This window comes from Meleagris gallopavo, chromosome 8 (genome assembly GCF_905368555.1).
Source record: "Meleagris gallopavo chromosome 8, MGAL_WU_HG_1.1, whole genome shotgun sequence".
NCBI lineage: Eukaryota > Metazoa > Chordata > Aves > Galliformes > Phasianidae > Meleagris > Meleagris gallopavo.
This window is the reverse complement of record NC_139411.1, coordinates 25735473-25749890: the sequence shown is the minus strand read 5'-3', so window position 1 is coordinate 25749890 and position 14418 is coordinate 25735473. Positions and strand designations below refer to the sequence as shown.

Genomic DNA, 14418 nt, shown 5'->3' with positions numbered 1-14418 from the left:
TGCCTGTCAAAGAGAATCTCTGATTTCAGTGATGACTACAGGGTGAAAAGGACAGGTGATATTTATATCTCAGGAAAATCTGATCGAAGACTCTACCCCAGGTTGCACCTGCTATGATGTTCTTCCAGCTGTTTTAATTCTTGCTTCCCACTGGCTGAAGTGCAGGGTAGTTTGAGAGGGCTCTTACTGTCTGTGAGAATGAGCCTAGTGATTTTAGCTCCAGTCAGAGATAGTTAGAATTTTAGTCACAGAGTCAGTGAGTTCAGGCTCTATAGACTATTCTACCCAAAGCACACCGACACATGAGCCAACCTTGTGTCCTCAGTGGAGTATAAGGTGGACTGGACCAGGGCCTGGTTATTTTCTCTGTGTACAGTGCGCAATTAATATGAAAGGTCCCTGAAAAGTCATACCAGTTCTTGTAATCACTTTGCAGCATTGCTTCAATATTAACTATGTGAAATTTATGGCAATTCTGCTAGAAAAAAAAAATTGTATGGAAGTATCTGTTTTTTTCTTCAAGAGAAGTAAGCAATTTGTCTCAATCCATGCTCAGCTCCATTTCAACATTTAGCGAAACAGCTTAAAGCTAAATCACGTGTTTGAAGATTTCTGTCCTAATTCGGATTTAGGATCGTAGGAGAGGAATTCATTCCATGGAATATTTAAAGGGCAAACAGGTGTATAGAAAGTGGAGAATCATGGGCAACATACACACTAAGGAAGGCTGTTAACTCTCACATAGTCTGTTTCGTACCCAGAGATCTCAGAGAGGGGTATGTGAAGCTGTGAATAGGAGACTGATAAATGCTCGTTTGTTTTTTGTTGTTGTTTTTTCTTTGTGAATTACTGTCATGCAAACACATAAGATAAAATGTAGACCAATCAGTATACTGCTGTGGACATTATGATTTCTCGCTTATTGCTTTATGCTGTGCAAATAATATGGTCTTGTATGAAGTTGAAATCTAAAAGCAACACTGGATTTGGCAAGTTGGGCAATAAACAAGCACAACTGGAGTTCCCAATAGGTGAATAACAATCAAGTTATTTAGCATTAATATACAGTCAAGCCTGGATCGTAAACAGGCATTAATGATGACTGCAGAAAAGGAGATTAAGGTATAAGGTCTCCTAAGGTCTAAGTCTAACTCAGGTCAGTGAAAAACAGGTCATGACCAGGGATTGGTGATGGAAGGAGAGATATGACAGTGTGACCAACTCAGGGACATTGAAACCAGAAATCTGGGCTGTGTGGGAGTCATGATAGAGACAGAGCAATAGTTTGTGGCAGACATGGGAACAGAAATGATGTTTTGAACTGACCAAAGTAAGCTGAGCAATACTAAATATTTACTGTTGGATAACCAAACACTTCAGCACCTCAGGTCTTTGTGTAAATATTTTGGATTCTTCTCAATATATCCAGTAGCAAATACAATTTTGGTACAAAGGTGATGTCCAAACTGCCACAAGAAATTCTGTCTCCTCACATCACCAGTTTCTAAGACTATCTTTGAGGTCTTCCTGCCAACATTTATATCAGCCAAGTATCTACCTCAGAAAGTGGTCATTGCTTCTGTTCCTGAACCTTAGTGCTGTTATGTGCATTTCTAGGATTTTATTTATTTATTTTTTTTTTTTAAGATTGAACTGCAGGTGATTTGTTGTGTCTGTCATAATAACTTTGGGCCCAGCCATCTTCCATTTGAGGTCAATAATAAATTTCCATAAATTTAAGGATTCTACTCAAGTAACAGATGCATGTCTGCTTTGGAAAGACATAAACATCAGATCCCATGGGAAAAAAAAAAGAAAAAGAAAAAAGAAAGCTATATGGGAGGATCAGGTCTTGTACAATTGTTTATAGCAATAGACCTTTATTTTTTTTCTTCATCTGTGTCTGAGTGTTTCACACATTGAAGAAAGAGGCAGCTTTTTTGGTAAAAATAAGTTTGCTTTCCCAGTTTTACTCTTACAGTCCAAAGAGGAATCATATTGAAAACCATATTCCAGGAGTACTGACAGTTTATTTACCTCTGGAAATGGAAAACAGAGACGTATATCAAGCACCTCTTTAAACAATAATACCCTTCAAAATCTAGCTTGTTTTATGGATGGTGAAAAACTCCCTGGAGAGTTTTATGCGTTGTGTGACAACATGGAACAATGGGCAAATGGAAAAAATGCAAAACATGAGCAGAGCAGCACTTTTAATCTGTTGCCTGATATTTGGGTTTTCTTTCAGTAAAATTACTCAACTGCTTAAGATTCATAAACGTCTGAATTTTTAATCACCATTATTGCCATGAGCATTGCAACAGAAACAGCTCTACATCATCCCAGTCATTTCAGATAATATTGGACTTTGCAAGTTTAAAATTTGATCAGGAAGTGTCAACTCTGTATAAATTAGAGGAGGAGGTCTCTTTCCAAGTGCACTCATCAAAATACATTCATGATCCTGCTATTCTACATCCACTATTCCTCTAGCATAATCTCTCCCACATGGGTAAAATAAATACAATTAATTTCAAAAATTACACTCCAAAGATATCTGTTATTAAACAGATTTTAAACATCTTGTCCACACACAAATTCTTTATCAGCTGTCCTTCCACCCCAGGAATATCCTTTGTTGTCCCATATCTCTTGGAAAACTCTTTCTTTGCAATTCTGTCTGGACAGGTCCTATGAGAAACTGGAAGCCCTTTAATTCTCCTTTCCATTCCCAAAGCTGCATGTTCTTCTTCCTTTCTTAGTTCTTAAGGTAGGTGAATTCTAACTACAGAGAAAAGATGCACCAGTGCCATCTCTAAACAAAAGGAGACCATTTTGCACAAGAAGTGCTTCCTACAAATCCAACAACACTGGCAAATCTGGGATTATATTTGCCATAACTGATCAGTTTAGGGAAATCTCCATATAACAGGACTGGTTTATGTAGAAAATCTTCATTTTATTATAAAGATATCCAAGCTATCTTTGTATGAGTGATTTAAGTACTGGAAGCAGCCTAGGTATAACAACATAAATCTGAGTACCAACACTGATACCCTGATGTGTTTAGAGGGGAGAACTTATACTTAAGTAATGAAATTATGCCATTGTGAAAACAATGACAGAAGTTTTTACTCACTGAGGTGCTCAGTAATAACTCCTTTCAGCTTCATTATGTAAGAACAGTAGATTTGATGTTAGTGATACATTCACCTACTTCAGTCTCTTGGTTACAGCACGGGCCAATAGCAGATGCCTCTTGGAGAATTTAAAATAAGATGACTGTACAATGAAATTGTCTCAAAATACTCTCATATCCTCTGGGAAATTGTCAATGAGAGACATCCTGTACCAGAGGTGTATTTCTGCATTTAATAGCCCTCCATGGTTTTGTCAGCAGTGCCAAGGCTTACTCACTGAGTTATGGGAAGACATGGAATATATTCTTACAGGGGTTTTTAAAGAATTAAAATAACCAAGACATTCAATTGAGTATAATAAGGTCATCCCCTTTCTATACTTCCATGGATACTGTGTGAATTTCAGAAGGAGCATAGCAATCAGTTGCCACTTGGCTGGTTTGGGGATTACAATTGTCTGTCCAGTTCTGCTGTGGTCTCACCAATCACCATCAGGACTATCAGAAACAGAATAGCGTAAGCACAACTACAGTTGGCCAAGAGAGGTATTTCTAAGATGTGAGCTGTAACTGAATGAGACATATAGATGGTCAGAAATGCTCAGAGGAAATCAACACGTATATCTTGGATTTTACCTGGAGTCAGTGAGGGTTGGAATGAGGTGGGAATAGTGAAACATTATGGAAAGGAATACTGCAAACTCTGAAATTACAGTATTAAACTAATTTAATAATTGGGTAAGGTTGAAATTTTAAATGTGTTTTTATAAGTCAACCATAAGTTCAGAAAGAAATCTATATGTACTTATAAGGCAGCACAAAGTTAGGAATAGCAAACAAGTAATGAAATTTAGGAAATATATGTATTAGAATTATTATAATATATATAATATAAATACATGTAAATACATACGTATTAGAATTATTATAAGGATATTCAGGAATGATTTAACAAGTTAGGATATTTATGTTATATATTGATTTGTCTTTGTTTAGTTAGACAGGCCTCCTCAGGGATAAGAAAAAGCTTTGTTTGCCCTTTCCATGTGTTAGTTAGAATGCTCCTATCAGAACACTTCTCATGTCACCAAAGATGTAGACATGAGATTATCCTGATCTTATGGTTGAAGAGATAAAAGAGATGAGACCTTCAGTGAAGATCAATACAGCCAGTGGGAGCCTCATAATTCAAGGCTTTCTCTGTCTTTGATTCCAACTCAGTTTTTGTTATTTTAGGAATGATTGAACAAAAATCTTATTTCTCTGGTATTTACATGTAATTCCATGGTACTTCTGAACAACAATGCTGCATGCATCTGCTACATGGTTTTTGATCCACCTAACTTTCTGTAATTCACATACTTTTCCTCTTGTTTGAAAGATATGCAATATAGAGTTGTATTCATTATTAAGTTTATAGTACTAAAGAACTTATTTTGAATGTGATAGGCATTGCAATGTGTTTATTTTAATAGACCAGTGTATGTGGTCATATCCATTAAGAAAGTGTGATTCTTTTGTTCAACAGAAAATTCAGAGCTTGAGCAGTTAAATAACAGTTTAAAATTTTCTCTTGACATTCATCTAAATAAATTTTAAACAATTTTAATTAGCTTGGATTCAGTTGGAAATTGAATTGAAAGATACGCAATATAGAGTATAATTCATTCTAATTCATCCACTGGAACAGGTTGCCCAAAGAGGCTGTGGATGCCTCATCCCTGGAGGCATTCAAGGCCAGGCTGGATGTGGCTCTGGGCAGCCTGGTCTGGTGGTTGGCGACCCTGCACATAGCAGGGGGGTTGAAACTACGTGATCATTGTGGTCCTTTTCAACTCAGGCCATTTTATGATTCTATGATATGATTTTACTCCTAAAACAAGAATATTTTTTGTCTTTATGGAAGAACTACCCATCAGTCCTATCTTTTTGTTTGTTTGTTTTGCAAATATAATCTCCCTTTTTACGTTTACACCACATCCTGCATAGCAGGACTCTGAGGCTGTGGACAGAGTTGTAACCTACCACCTACTATGTGACTATGGTCCTATTACCTACTTTGTGACTTTCAGTGTGAGGATCAACTAAACCTATCTGTAGCTGACTTGGGTAGGTTTGGTTGTGTGGGTTGATAGCAACTACTGATAATTCTCCTTTGGACAGCAGAAATATCAATCTAGAAAGGTACTTTTTGTGGACAGACAGAATTTGAACCATTCTTTCACTCTGTTCTCTTTCCTCTGCACACTAGCTTCATCCTGGTCAGCATTTGGGTCACCATCTGCAGTAGCAAGTTGTGACCCTGGAGCAGCAAATGCCTTGAGCTGGCTGTGTTGATGCGTGGTCACTTCTGGAATTGCCTTCTCAGAAATTAGTGCTTTTCCCTTGTAAGAAACTTAATTTACATTCTGGTTTTTTTTTTGTTGCTTTTTTTTTTTTTTTTTTTTTTTAATATATTAAGTCACCTATCCGTCTTGAAGGCCGTATATGAAAGCTGAAAATTGACAATAATGTATGTTTGTCACTTTGGGGACTTGAAAAATAATTTGATATTAAACTGCCCATGAAAATACAATCTGAATCACGAGAGCAAACAAACAAAAATATATTAGATGTTTTCTAGTTTATGGTACGACATGTGTAATGAATAGTGAGGACTAAAACATAAAAGTATATATTGTGAGAGGGGAGAGGAAAACATTCGGCTTCTAACACAAATATGTTTTCAGAAAGTTGTTTCAGAGCTAGTACGTGAAATGTTCAGAAACAATCCAGTGTCTTTAGGCTACCCAAGTATCTCTAGGACACTACACTTGCATAATAAAAGCAAGATCTTAGGCGTACTGTAGTCTCATGTGCTCTCTGTCTGTCTGAGGCTTTGGTCTCCTTACCAACAGACTTTACTTTCTGTTCATGTCTCACTTTCCAGCAGCCAGGAGTGTTTTGTGGGCTGTTACTATAAGAAGGGTCTAATCCTCCAAGAAGCAGACAACTGCTCCCTGATTTCCCAAGTTGTGTTTTGTTTCTATAAAATGAAATCTACCAATTTGGAACTTCTCTTTAGATTAAGAAGCTGACAAATATTTTAACCTTTTTAAAGAGTAGAAAAGACCTGGCTTATTAAATAATTGCAAGTACTTCTACTCTTTTTAATGATGTTTGAATCAAGCTATAATTTTGGTTTGAGATGAGAAGCCTGATGATATCTAACTAGGGGTAGATTAAATTCCTTGTACTGCAAAATAGAGATTCTTGAGATGTTTTTAAATGTAATGAGTTAGGAAATAAAATAAATAAAAATAATAATAATAAAAAAAAAGGTTGTAATTAATGTCAATCAACATTGTTCCGTGGAAAAAAAAAAGCCCTTGTCACACAAAATTTAATTTTTTCTTTGACAAGGTTGCAAGATTGGATGATGAAAGTGTCTCTGAAACTGTAATGTTCTTAGAATGAGATATAGATACAACCAGTCCTGCCTTGGGTATGGGACAGAACTGGTTATGCTTTTATTTCCCCAAGCTATACTTTCTTTTAATCTATTATGTTACAATTCTTTGAGGTGTTTCAAATGGAATTGCCTCAAAGTTTCATTAAACGTCTAAAACAATCATAAATACAGAATATGGACAAAGAATTAACTAGCGAATCCTAAACAATATCTAGAAAATCATTAGCAAAGGTGTAACTCTCAAGTAGGTATTCTGGAAGTGATTTTACTTTGGGGCTACATTGTCATACATATTTCATCTAGGGGTAGCAGGGAAGTATGAAGTCTTTTCTGATTGTGGATGAATCATTTGGTTATTTGGCCTATACAAATGGCTTCAAGACTTCCAGCAGCAAAATGGTATGTTGTACATGGAAAACAAGGATTCTGAAAAAGGGTTTAGAAATCAGGAAACAAATTAGTATAACTGCTCAATAGGGTGATCTGATTATGGGAAGCTTCTTTAAGGATGAATTTTACAAATGCCTTTGGAATTACATAGGTTACATCCGAAAGTAATGTGAAAAGAACTACTTGAAACCCACTTATCCTTTTCTGTGATTCTTGGCTTCTATAAACAGAATAGAGTTCAGAAAACAGGAAATGCTTTTACAGTATGTAAGCTCAGCACTTCTAGCATGGTGAATTTAATCCTGTGTTTTGTACAGAAAATGGATTTGTGCTGTTCAACAGTGTCCTGAACTTATCTTACCTGCAGATTCAGATCACACATCAAAACATTTTACAGAGTCACAACATCAAGTCCCAGAAACAACAAAGAAGTCCTGTCTATAGGAGACAATCTCAGAGAAGTATTTTTACAGTTAAAGTACAGAAGTATACTGGGAAAGTCTTTAATCTGGAGAAGTATATCAAACCAGACATAGTCAAGTGAGAAATAAAGGGCAGTATTTTGTTAAGCTTTGAAGTTAATTAATCACATAATGAATTGCTTAGAGACGTGGTGACCTCCTTACATCTCGAGGTCTCAAAATCAAATTATGAGGCTGATACTGACTTATTGAGCAATGCTAAGACCTCTGGCATACCTCTGATTGGGAAGACTTGGCTAGTACACCCTTCTGGCCATAAATATGGACTGCATACAGCTCTTTTCAGTCTGAGCTCCCAGCATCGATTTGCTTGTGTTTCACAGGCTGATCCCTCAGCCTCTATGCATTCCAAAGCTCTTTGGGTCAAGGAGAGGAGGGCAGGCAGTACACAATGCTTCATGGCAAAGGCAGTGCAATGTGTATGGCATTGATTTCTAGATGTCATCTCATCTCATGAAGAATTTGATCTTTAAGTTGCACAAAGCACTTGAATGCTTTGAGGCAACCAGTAGAGCTGGTAGAGAAATGCTCTTTTTTTTTTTTTTTTTTTTTGGGGGGGGGGGGAGGGGGAAGGGGAGTATTGTCAAACTTTTGAAACACCAAAAAATATTTGGATTAAAGTGAGGGAAAACTGAATATTTTTTACTTGCTCCTGAAAACTCTATCTATTCTGAATATGTTTTGTGGAGAAAATAAGATATTTCTCATTAAAATTCATTCTAAGTCCATACTAGAAGAACTACGAGCATAATCTTTAAATATTCCATGAAAGTAGTGATTTATTTTAGAAATATAGCAAAATAAGACATTGCTTCCTCTCCATATGTGCATATGTGTGTATAAAGGAAGGAATGCGTATATATTTTATATGCAAGTTATGTATTCACATCCAAAACACACGCTCTGTGAGGCTGGCTTCCTGTAAGGTTCCCAAGGCTTTAGGATGTGTTCAGCAGGTGCAAAAACTACTCTTAGCCAGAGAAACTCAGCTCCATCACTGCGCGCTTGAGAGTAGCTCAGCCTTTTAGTAGCAGTGTTAAATGCAGTACAGACAGCTACATTGTAATTGCTTCTGTTGAGAGTGAGAGAGAGCACTATTTCATCTGGAAGCTTTTAGTTTATGGCTACGCTCGCACACGCTAAATCATCTGTTTGCCTGGTGATGAGCTACAGCAAGCAGCAGGAGCCTTCTGATAGCAGGGAGCTCAGGTAAGGTTGTATTTGGCACCATCCAATGGCACACAGTCCTGTAGGTCTTTACTCATTTCAGTTGTGAATGCCATGGCAAGATAAATTCAGCTTCGTTTGTTCCTGCGATGGGAATGGTATTTCACCATGCTGTTACCTACTCTCATGGAGCCTCACATGTGCTCAGAAAGGCAACAGATACTACAGCAGTTTCAAGATTTGCCTTCTGAAAATGTCCCATGTTCAAAATGAAAAGCACCACACCACCACAAATGTGGAAAGAACTGGAATCTAAAATTTCTTTTTTCATGGCACGACCCCTTGCATCTGTACATTTCGAATGACAAATGATTGGTTAATTTGGATAAAACACAAAGATCAGAACTAATAAATGTATTGGCAAGAACGTCCATGGAAACTAGTTTATTTAAGACATTATTGAAAAACATTTGCCAAGTGGGAATTTTAAATACATTGTCCGCAGATGCATGCAATGGGAAATCTGGATACCATTCAACCCCATAACGAGCAGATACATATTGTATCATTTAAGTGAACAGTCACAGCAATGAAATTTTGATTGCACAGTGTTCTCAAAGTGGTTATAAAGCGATCTTCTAAGCAGAAGTGATTCACAAGAACAAATCTAAGAAAACAGTACACTGATCCTAAGGATGACCAAAAAAAAAAAAAAAAGAAAAAAAAAAAAAACCAGAAAAAAATTACTGTGAGATATGCAGATGAATGTTGCTTAAGAGATAACAATGAATGCAGCAAAGTCAGAGCAAGCTGCCAGGCTGTGTCTGACTCTCAAAACCTCACAGCCTCAAAGTGGACATGGGTCTGCTCTTGAGGGGTCAGGGCAAACCTGAGGATGGCTCTTCGCCCTCAGAAATGGCTGTAGCAGCAAACACTGCCCTGGGGAAAGATAGGCAGGGAGTGAACTTAGGCTGCAAAGTGTAGAAAGTGTAAAAATATTTCTTGGTGTCTCAGAGACTTCTTGTTCTTTTATTTTTATCTTTGTTCCTGCTAGCTCTGACCCTAACTCGCCTTCTTGTCTGGACAGAAAGAATTAGCAGAGCTTTTTCCTCCAGCTCTTTACTGCATAGAAGCAATTCTGAGCCCTGACAAAAGTCATGGCTTCATTTTCTTTAATTTCTTCCCTGTCTTTTCCTGTGCTAGTATCCAAAAAGATGTGTTCTCAGCAAGGCATTCTACAGCACATCATCCCATTGATCCATACCTGGCAGCTCTCCTCTAATTTTCAGCTTTTCTTCCCCAGCCTTCTTAGGGAATGAAAGTGGGCAAATGACTGCTGCTCATCTTGCTGCAGCCACAGTCATCATACAGACCCAGTGGAGGGATACAGCAAATCGGCTCTGATTAGCAAAGGTAAGCAGGGACTCTGCCATGCTTGTACTCTACAGTGAGAAGATCAACAAGGTCAAGTTATATCCAAGAAATCAACCAACCATTTTTTGGAGTGCCAGCCAAAATCCTTATGTGACCTGATAAGAACTGAGGAGCATCAAAACCTCACTGCTTTTCTCTCTGTGTGTGAGGGACATTGGTTCTGACCTGCCATTTCCAATACAAACATAGTTCTTTGTGCATATTGTAAAAACACACAGAAAGAAGTGCTTCACTGCCCATTTGTCCCATGCTGGGAAGGAACAAATTGAACAAACAAATGGCATATGTTAGTCATATTGCTTTATACACTGCTGGAATGTGTTCAGATACTCTGGTGCCTTCTATTAAGTTCACTGTAAATTAAATATAAATGGTTTTTAAAGACTAAACTGTGACATCTGAAATGAAGTTTGAATTACATGAAGCCAGACAAATGTGATATCCATTAGAAAAAGCATTTTCTAGCCTTCATGAAGTACATGTATGTTGTGAAAATACTCATCTGGCTAAATTGAAAATGACTGAATAAGGTAATTCTGACTTTTTTTAGTGCTATTCCTATTATTTGAGTAAGCATGACTATAAAGTGGCTTTTTTCAGACACTGTGCATCGTCCTCTTGCACGAAGGGCAGATATAATAATTTTAAGCGGCATCATTGAAGCTGGGAAAACAAATTACAGCTGACAAAATTGAGTGGAAGTGTCGCAGGTTGGTCAAAATCTGCAAAAGTCTTTGTGAGAAAAAAAGTTCACGATTTCAAAATTCTTTTCCTTTTGAAAGCTTTGCACCTATTTCACTTTTAAGATTAATTTTCCATTGCTCCTGCTCTCAGTATTTTCCCTGAATATTTTACACAGTGGTTAAAGGGCATTCTTCAAGGATATCGATAGCGTCATCCATCCTTTCATTTCAAAATTCTCTGACAGGCATTATGGCATTTTGCAAATCCATCAGTTCTTTTAGGGGGATTAGGAAGGAACAGGACCAGAGTTTTTACAGTCGATTTCCTCTCGGTTCCCAGTAGTTTAACGATTGTAATCCTTTCTCAAACCAGAAGGTGGCAAGCACTCGTAAAGTATGAGGTGCACCATAACAAGAATGTCTCCTTTCCGATAAATCTCAGCCACCACTGTCATCTGCTCACTGTCCAGCCTTGGGTTTTCCAGCCAGAGATCTCTGTTTAACAGCATCCAGTAAATCATAGCAGGACAGGGCTAAAAAGGGAAACATGGAAGGGATTGAAACATTTCTTCTGTTATTGTTAAAAAAAAAAAAAAAAATCTGAGACAAATGTAAAAAATAATTGTGCAGAAAATAAAGCTGACCGGAAAAATGAAATTTCCGCTCTGGCAAAGGGAGGGCTCTGCAGGGATGGACTCACTGCAAGAGCTGACAGAAACACGGGGCACCTGGAGTGAGCCCTGTAGAAGCACTGCTCATGCAGATGGCCATTCAACTGCAAAATGCGGTGTGAAAATTTGCATGGATTTTCCCAGAAGGAAACTAGGCACTAACCTCATTTATTGGTTTTCAGCAGTGCCTAAGCTGTGCAATTTTCTGCTCATCTACCAGTCCTAGGAAATGGAGTAATTTATGTGTGCAAATAACAACAGGAGAAAGCCAATGTATTCTGGGTGTGCTGACAGGAATTTACTTCCTTTCTTTTCAAGAATTTTAAATTTCAATCTGTAACTTATCCAGGGGAAGAGATCCCTCAGGTCATCCTACACGGGGGAAACTGAAAGGTGAATTAACACAACTTCCAGATAAATGCCTTAGGAGGAAACAATATGCCTTCCACTTTTGAAATGTTTACTTTGTTAATTAATTTTAGCGCTTGGGCTAAAGACTTCATGTCAGTTGGATTCTTTTTATGACATCCTATGTTTTATAATACAGTGTGAATCAATTGGTGGAGAAGAAGGTTTTCAAGCAAAGGATTACATTTCTGAGCTTCTTTTTCAGAAGGCCTCCAAGCACCAGGAGGGCAACTCAGCTTTCACTGCCCATGAGAGCTGACAAGTGCTGATGACTTGAAGGCTGTGACCATACAGTCCTGCCTGACATTAATCTGAGGCTGGGAGTGAGAGCTGTTCCTGCCTCCTCGTGTCCTCCATTATCCACTGGGTGACTGACCACACACTGACAATCCATGCTCATCTACACCAGCCCACACCAGCCAATTAGCAAGAAGGTGAGCTCAGCCCCTTACACTTCTGCATGCAAGTATGAGAGAAATCAGATACAAGGACATGCTGGGGAGCGGGGAGAGCAATGCCTCTGTCTCTACAGTAGGGCATGGCATAGTTTCAGCTTTTAGGGCATGACACTGTCATGTTCTGAGGGGCAGGAGCTTGCTAGGAGTTTTCTGCTTTGTGGAGATATTGCAGTAAAGGTTTGGAAGTAAAGATTGGATCACAGATGGCTCTGAGGAAGGATGCTGATCTTACTTGCATTCAGTTTATACTGAGAATCCACATAAAACTTATTTATCATAGAATCATAGACTAATTTGTGTTGGAAGGGACCTTTAAGATCACCTGGTTCCAACCCCCCTGCTATAGGCAGGGATACCTCCCTCTAGACCACGTTGCTCCCAGCCCCATACAGCCCAAGGAGGGGGCATTCACATCCTCATTGGACAACCTGTTCCAGGGTCTCACCACCACCACCACCATCTCTGTCCAGTGTGCCCGTCCTGTAACTCTATTAACCAAACCTGCATCCAGTATCATAACCTTAAGCACACTTAGATTCATAGAAAGACCACTAAGATCATCTAGTCTAACAGCCAACCCACCACCACCATGCCATCTAACATGTCCCTCACTACTTCACAGGAAGCATCCCGGTGCAGAGGGCTTCATAGTCCTTCAGCTCACAGCTTTACCATGGGATTGGCTTTGCTCTGGAACAGAATAATCACAGCATATTTCACCTCTTGTCCTCTGGTTACCTCTCCCCAGGCTGCCAGCCCGGCACTGTTTGCACTTGTGACTCTGAGCTCAGTGGTGAAAAGCCCTGTGTTTACTGAGCCTGTAGGCTAAGAGAGCTCAGAATGCAAAATTCTGCTGCTCTCTGCAAACTCCACACCAATCTACTGAGCTGTAACCAATCCACCCACAGCAGGAGGAACAGTGTAGGTAACAGCTGAGATAAAGTCAAGAGATACACTGCGGTCACAGAAGAAAGCTGTGATGAGTACAGAGGAAGTTCAAAGCAAATAGATTTTAATTAGAGTATCATTTAGCCCTTTGGATATTTGCTGGATGCAAAGCCAGATTTGACAGGGCATTTCCTTCCCAATCACCATCTACGTTAAAGATGGGACAGAATGAACAATGAAAATCCTAAGCAGAGAGACATAAATAAGAGTTTAAAGGCTAAATTGTATTATTTGCCCTGCTTACAGGTATCTACTCAGGCAGAAAAATGTTATTGCCTACTCAACCCAGCTTCTGCTTAATTCTTCCAACTGGTAAAATGTTTATTATCCCACTTTTAATAGGTGTCACTGCAGACCTGGACAGCTAAATGGATGCCTTCTTCTGGATTGGACTCAAAGTAAGCACAAACCAAAGTACAGAAATAATCAAAACAAATTGCTATTGAATAGGATTTGCAAATGAGGATTCTTGCAAGCAGAAGGCTGAAGCTGAAAAGTGAAAGCTGCAAAGACTTTTTGACTTTTTAGGAGAAAAACACTGCCTCATCTTTTCTCCTGATACACACTGGTACCCTCTCTGCTCCTCCACACCTGCAGAAATGGATGGATGTTCCAAGTCTGCTCCTTTTCTGTGCTCAGCAGTCTGCAGGTGCCAGCCAGAGCATATCTTGCCAAGCAAAGGAGACTTCTTCATGCCTCTGAAGGAAAGTTCAGGGGCTGGTATTGCACTGGAGAACTTATCTACAACATAAAGACCTTCCTATTTAAGACAGACAAATCAGAATCCATACATCAAATACTGTTCCAGGGGATCTCAGCGAGTCCTCTCAGATGAATAAAAAATTCACATAAAAATGGATTTCGAAAAAAAACTGACAAGCTGGCTGGTGTGTCACATGGACTTTTTGCAGGTGGGTAACGGGTGAGAAGGGACAACCAGAAAGGACACAGACAATTCTTATGTCGTTCTCAAACTGCAACCATTCTGTTTTGTTTCTTTGCTTTCTAAATGGCATTTTTACCTCATTAAAATTAAAGTAGATTTTAATATTAAAGCAGGTGTTAAATAATGTGAAAACAGAATAAGTTCACATAGATTAAAAATGTATACACGTATCCTTTTTTTTCTTTGCTCCATTTCTCCAGATTCTTCCAGGTCAACTCAAACAAAATCCTTCCCTTACCTC

General features: G+C 38.6%; 1 long non-coding RNA gene across 3 annotated transcripts in view; it reads left to right on the top strand.

The window, feature by feature from the left end:
* The window catches only part of LOC109368854 (uncharacterized), a 225057-nt gene that overhangs the window by 198970 nt on the left and 11669 nt on the right, over positions 1-14418 (top strand). For all 3 annotated transcript variants that reach the window (XR_014884714.1, XR_014884716.1, XR_014884715.1), the window contains 3 exons: positions 9933-10042; positions 12031-12259; positions 13574-14142. This is a non-coding gene — a long non-coding RNA (uncharacterized LOC109368854). The remainder of the gene's footprint in view (positions 1-9932; positions 10043-12030; positions 12260-13573; positions 14143-14418) is intronic.